Source organism: Pteropus vampyrus, unplaced genomic scaffold (genome assembly GCF_000151845.1).
Source record: "Pteropus vampyrus isolate Shadow unplaced genomic scaffold, Pvam_2.0 Scaffold109, whole genome shotgun sequence".
Classification (NCBI taxonomy): Eukaryota; Metazoa; Chordata; class Mammalia; order Chiroptera; family Pteropodidae; genus Pteropus; species Pteropus vampyrus.
The window spans coordinates 4,023,034-4,029,848 of record NW_011888890.1 but is presented as its reverse complement, the minus strand read 5'-3'; the positions used below and the strand labels follow the sequence as shown (position 1 = coordinate 4,029,848).

The window sequence follows — 6,815 nt, the reverse complement described above, 5'->3', positions numbered from 1 at the left end:
AAAAAAAAAAAAAAGAGCCTTAAAATGGAATATAAAAGGAATTCCCAGAAATTTCAATTCTAGGAATGAATATTTCCATTTGTTTCCTACCTATGTCTACTGAAAACTCTAAAGACAATGATCAACCAGTAGCAATAGGCTTTCCTTGGTGCCTATATTATGGTCCCAAAATATCATTCTCACTAAAAGAAATTATGGCTTTTGGAGAAATATCTGAATTCAGTCTATCTGAATTTCAATAATAATAAACATTTCAATGGACTGAAACCCAAATACCTTTAAACCCATGAGTTCATAATGACATTTTAAAATATTGGTCACTTTTTTTTTTTTTTTTTAGATAAGGCAACCCTTGGTTGACCTCACAAATTGCAAGGACCTTGTCAGCTTACAATCCCTTATTTTTTATTTTTTATGCCTACAGCACTTGGCCTTCCTAGGTGCTCTCCCATCCAAGTACTAACCAGGCCCAACCCTGCTTAGCTTCCAAGATCAGACGGGGTTGGGCTTGTTCAGGGTAGCATGGCCGTAGACTGGTCACGTTTAAAAGATGATAAAAAACTAAGTCATTATCTTGGTAACTGTGAAATAAAATATTAAGCGCTTATTTTTTCTTATATGAACTATATCACTATGTAATCAAACAACAGAATGAGGGGAAATATCTCTTCAAAAGGTAATCCAACTAATAATTGGTAGTAATTGACCCACTCTGTTCTCACTAGAGGTTAAGTAAAATTTAAGACTTAGACAAAGTAATCCAATAAATAAATGAAAAAGAAATGCTGGAATTAGAATGTCACCATTTGCATCCTTCAGTAGATGAAGAGATATAAGCATTAATATTTACTAAAATCATGAAACAGAAAGACAAGACATTATAGGCTACAAGTGACAGACTTGCCGAAAAGAAAGAACCAGAGTCTGATCTGGTCTTTTGGTCCAGTAGCCAATTTGCAGAAATATCAAGGACAGAGGACTGAGTTGAACTGTACCATGAATAGGCAATCAACAAAACCCAAATGAGAGAAATACTACTGGTCAAATGGCCCTGTTTTATAATGGAAAATTGTAAGAAAGAAATCAGGTGGGAGATGGGGGTGCACAGGTATAAACTAAAAGGCATATATTTTTAAAAGGGCAAGATTAAAAACTACATTATCTATGGATACACATTTTGCATGATCACAGTTTGGTGATAGAACTATAAAACAGAAAACACAAGGAAGAAAAAAGTTACAAAAAGGCAAAATAATAGGTTACTTATTACAGAAGGAAATGGTTTGTGACTAGAATGTGGCACGTGGAAGAGGCTTCTGTGCAGATGGCAAAGTTATATTTCTTGACTTGGGTGGTGCCCACCGTATTCGTTAAGTTGATTCCTGTGGTTTTCTGTATCAGTGGGTTTTTTAATAGAAAAAGTTAAAGCAAAAACAAAAAATTAGCCAATGAGTAAACAAACTTCTCCCATCCTAGCACTCTGATATGGCGATGAGTATAATTACTTATTCCTTCTCTGTCTTCCCTATGGACTTGTACCCATAAAGCAGGAATTGTGCCTTGAGGTGCTCATTTCAGACATTCAGGTCTTCTGGACTCATCTTAATCTGGATCTATCCTACAACTCTTGATGGACCGCTGCATTCCTAAAATGTGTACACTTTATACTAAATTCACAATGTAACAAACAGATTTTATTCCACTGAATAGATACTCAGTAATTGGAGGTTAATTTGCTTCTTTTCACTAGTTCAAAATTTGGCAAGAGAAGACACATGATTTGACAGACAGTCGTAATCTCTGGCTAGTAGATGTGCAATCATCAGAAAAAAATCTGTTTGGCTTTAGTTCTGGGATGTAGGATCAGCTCACCCAGAGGATTGAGATGTCTTAGAGTTCTGAGCAGACCAAGACCATCTAGCACTCTAGCCTGGAGACAAAGTCAACTACTTGTGTTTGGATGGGTAACCGGCATGTGCTTGGGGCCTCCAACTCTTACAGAATCAATTATTGAAGCCCCGTTGAACTGAAATCCTGAAAATAATTTCCTTTTAGTCATAGAAATTGTCAAAACCCTGAATACTCCAATTTATCATGTGTAATGGAATTTTCTTTAAGGATACCACAGCATTCTTTACCAGGACTCAGCTTGGTTTGCCTCTAATGATTAGATAAACTTAAAATAATAAGTAGTGTGATTGCTTTAATATTTTCTTTAAAAGATCAGGCTATATGGAGCACATCAGTAATTAACATTGATGAAATATTTTTCATTCCACGATACCAGAAATTCAGCATTTAATCAATGAGAAATCAATATGCATGCCTTTATGGTCTACGATAATTCATTGCTATTTAATTTGAGTATATTTTCTAGAGATACAAAGTATAAAATATGCTAAATTTTAGTTGTATCATCTTTCTTTTCTTAAATTATTCACTTTTATTCTGATAGGAAATTATTTTCTCCTACGAAATGTTTATAGGCAAAAAATCGAGACTGTCCTACTGATATGTGAATCAAAAATAGAAAATAAATAAAAACTACCACAAGATTTTTAAATATTCAAGTTTTATTTTCTCTTGATTCGAATTCATTTCCAAGTTTTCCAATAGAGATCATTATAATTGTAAAAATGCTAGATGGAAAAAAAAGCTAGATGAAATAAATGCTTAAATTGTTTTTTAAAAAGAATTATTTTCCGCCAAAGTCATTAAATAAAATTTTTAAACTATTTTTAGATTATTGTAGATTCTTATGCAGCTGTAAGAAATAATAGATATCCCATGTACTCTTTATCCAGTTTACCTTAATGTTACACAATAGTGCATCATAAGGATATTGACATTGATACAATTCACCTATCTCACTCAGATTTACATAGTATTACTTATACTCATTTGTGTGTATATGTGTGTATTTAGTTCCATATAATTTTGGCATATGTGTATGTTCATGTATCCGCCACTACAGACAAGACTCAGAAGAGTTTCCTTACCACACAAGGCTCACTTGTGTTGCCCTTTTATAACCTACCTCCTTGCCTCTCTCCCTCTCCCCAGTCTTTGGCAACCACTAGTTTGTCCTCCATCTCTACAATTTTGTCATTTCGTGAATGCTACATAAATGGCATCATACAATATGGACTATTGTTTTCAGAGTTTGGAAAATATATGTTTCCAGTAAATAGCTTTAAAGTCATAGGCAAAAAACTAGGGAAGGAAGACACAGGGATAACACATCTTCCAAACAAGACAGCAGCCATTTTTAACTAAAGCCGCCCAGAGCATATGGAGTTACATCAAGAGACCAACAAAATGTTTTGACTACCCAGAGCTATTTTTCTATGCATAATGTGTCACTAATAATTAACCTTGAAAACTTTTTGATCGATTCTCCAAGTCCAGGGTAGTCAAGGGGACATGCTTTTCTCAGTTTTCTTTTCAAGTTATTTAACTACATTTTGTAAAACTTCGTCTAATTTTTATGCTGTATGTTCCACTAAACTAAAAAATAACAATTTGTGGGACATAAATCTACTAGTACGTCAAAGGCACAGCTAAATATCACTGAGGGGAATTGAAAAGTGAGAGCCAGCATGACTATTCCGGCTATCACTGAGGATTCTTTTCTTATAATTTTGGCTCTTAAGTAGGAAAATAAGGAGACAGAGTATAGAATTCTGTTATTCCTGGGAATATTTCAACAATAAAATTTGAGGGGATCTACTAACAAAGATTTCTGTTAGGCCAGCGGGATAAAGGGCCATAACAGGTCCTTTCATTTGGATCTCAATCTGAACCATTGATGCTACATAAGGTGACGCCTTTCAAAAAGCAGGAAATCACTAGATATCATGCTTCCTAAATTGTCTAACCTTTTACAGGCAACAACATGCAGACGTAAGAGTATGATGATTTCCTAAAGATGCATTTTCTTTTGATTTCCTACTAAATTCACTTTCAATCTCAATTTCAACAATACTGCCGCCACATTTTATTCCTTGAGCAATCATTATCTTTAAATCACTCTTTAATGAAGTAACTTTTAAAAGACTAATAGCCTTACTATCATTTTCCCCTTAAAATTTCCAAAGGTCTACGGCCTGAAAGCTAGCTTTCTTTAGTGTCTAATGACACTTAAAAACTCCATCCATATAGAGGGATAGATGAATAAATATGTGATAAAGCAAACATAGAAAAATGTTATATTTGAAGAATCTCTGCAGAAGTAAAAGGGTTTCACAGTACTCTCCTATATGTTCAACTCTGATGTGTTTAAATTTCTTCTAATAAAAGGAAAGAACTTTAGCCTTAAAAGTTGGACAGAACTGGGGAAAATCATCATAAATTAAAAAGTACTTTAATGGAATTGTTCAAATGGACCTCTTAATCTCATTTACTTATCTCAAGAGCATTTTGCCAAAAGGGAGCTAATTGCATGTTTCTGTGCCCTGAAGGTCAGAGGGAATCCTATCTTCTGGACCCCTGCCCTGACACAGGGTGACATCATGAGAAATAGTTTCAATTGATGTGGCTTCTTAAATACCAACCGACAATTACTTCACCAGGAAACTTGGCAACAAGGCTGTGTATTTTGAGTATGACATCACTGTTGAGCCAATGAAATTACATGTTGTGCAAGGTTGTCTTCAAAGGGAAAAAAAACCTGAACATATTTCTTAAAAAATATATTAAAACATACTTGAAATTTGAAAATATACAATTGTATCAAGAACCATAATTTTAAAAAATATCATATGGGGGAAGTCGTGTAATTAATCCAAGGAACCTCCGCAAAGAATCAATAGCAAATCTAGAACTTGGAATCTCTGAACTTTAAGCATTGCTTATGCCAGGATCTCATATTTTTCTGCTGCGTCACAATTACAGCCATTAATGATTCAGATAACATGCTTTGTAAGAGGTTTTCTTTAAATATAGAAAGCTGGTCCTGGATTTTTGCTCTAATATTGAATGTGTAAGGTAAAGCATAGTATGGAAAGATGGGAGATGACCGAACATTGACACTAACCAGGGCTTATTTCCACAAAGATCTTAGCACCTGCAATTGAACAACAGACCAAGAAGATAAGAAAATGTAAAAGACAGACAGGAAAGTATTCAGAAGGTCTCTTCTGATACCCACAGTGCAGGAAATTCATGTGAAGAGTAAATTCTTGGGTCAAGTTTTCCTTGCTCTTCCATTCCTAAAGTGTGGTCTCAGGATAGCCCTTCAGGTACTAGCTAAGGCTGTTAAGGCTCTGCCTGGATTATGACTTTCACCCAGGCCAGCAGGAGATCAAGACACATCTAATAAAGTGGAACTTATTAGGACACCTGGATTCAATGCCTAGCTCTGCCCCCTGTTTGTTTTGTGATCCCTGGTTAGCTCATTTTACCCCTACAAAACTCAGTGTTTGTCATCTGTAAAGAAAACTCATCTCCCTGCTACAAGGAGCACATCTTTAGCATGATAAAGCCCTGTATAAAAGTGAGTTACTGTGTTTCTAGAATTAGCATGGGAATTTTACTTTAAGGCTAATCTTCTGTCTCCAGGGAGTCCTATAAAGGAACCCAGATTCTTGCGGTTCTCAGGATGAATAGAGCTGAGATAACCTCACCCATGCTGTGCCACCCTACAACTCCATTGACTGGACAGAAGTGGAAACGGCCTCCAGATTACAGAGTCACAGGTAGATGCACCGAGTTCCCAGAGCATTCTCCTCCCCACTGTTGGTGTTTCACACAATGGCAAAACATGCTCCAGATCAAAATGCATCCGAAGTTGAAACCAAATAAGCAGACAATGCTGGAGCAAAAACAACAATAAACTGGCAAGTGTAGCTCACCACTCTCCTTCGTTATCTCCATATAAGTAGTCGCAAGATCTATGAAAAGTCATTATAATATTCATTAGAAAGATGAGAAAACAGAGGCTCAGAGAAACTAAAAACTCAGCCAAGTTCAAAGAGTGAGAAATTGGCAGAGCACAAGTACATACATGGACCAAACAATTCCAAAGTCCCTTTTAACTCATTATGCTAAGTTGCCTAAAAATTCTAAATTTCAAAAGTAATTAAAATGAACACGGGAAAAGTAAATGGTTTAAGGTATACTTTAAAACAATTTTCTAGCCTGACTAAATTATTTCCAAACTGATGTTAACTTAGTAAAGATTACTACAAGTGAACCAAAATCACATTAATTTAGGATCAAGAAAGGAAAAGAGATAAACGGTCCAGCAACTTGACATAGCTACTGTTCATTGAGCATTTACTACATGCCAGGCACTGTGCAAGATGCTGATGTAGAAATGAAACAAAGGGCTTTGTGAAAATGCAAAGGAAGTCTATACAGTATAGGTGGAGGCAGTGATACATTGCCGGGTGAGCTGTTAAAAAGTCTAAGGTGAGCACAGGGAAGGAGAACATCTTTCTCGTCTATTAGATAGATTATTATTAGTCCTTAAGGAAAAGGACAACGCTATGTATGCTCTTTCCTATCAACTTCGTACTGAATACAGCACTATGCAAGAAGCAGAGATCAATTAATATTTATAAAATGAATAATGATTAGAAACTGAGAGCCAGAGCAGGTATCTTACTGAAGGTCACACAGTCAATAACAGAGTTTGAGATCTTCTCTAAGGTACCTTTTTTCTTTCTGTAACAGTGACCAAGACCACTAGTTACCCCTTGTTTTCTTTCTCCCTTCTTCCAAAGTAATAGAACTCTAAGTTCTTAGCTATGCAAATAGCTACCTGCAGTAAGGCTACATTTCCCAGTCTCCCTCAAGCTAGATGTGTCCATGTG

At 35.6% G+C, this 6,815-nt stretch overlaps 1 pseudogene; it reads right to left on the bottom strand.

Moving 5' to 3' along the window:
• Positions 1 to 415: 415 nt before the first annotated feature.
• Positions 416 to 534, bottom strand: LOC111743230 (annotated as a pseudogene).
• Positions 535 to 6,815: the final 6,281 nt, after the last annotated feature.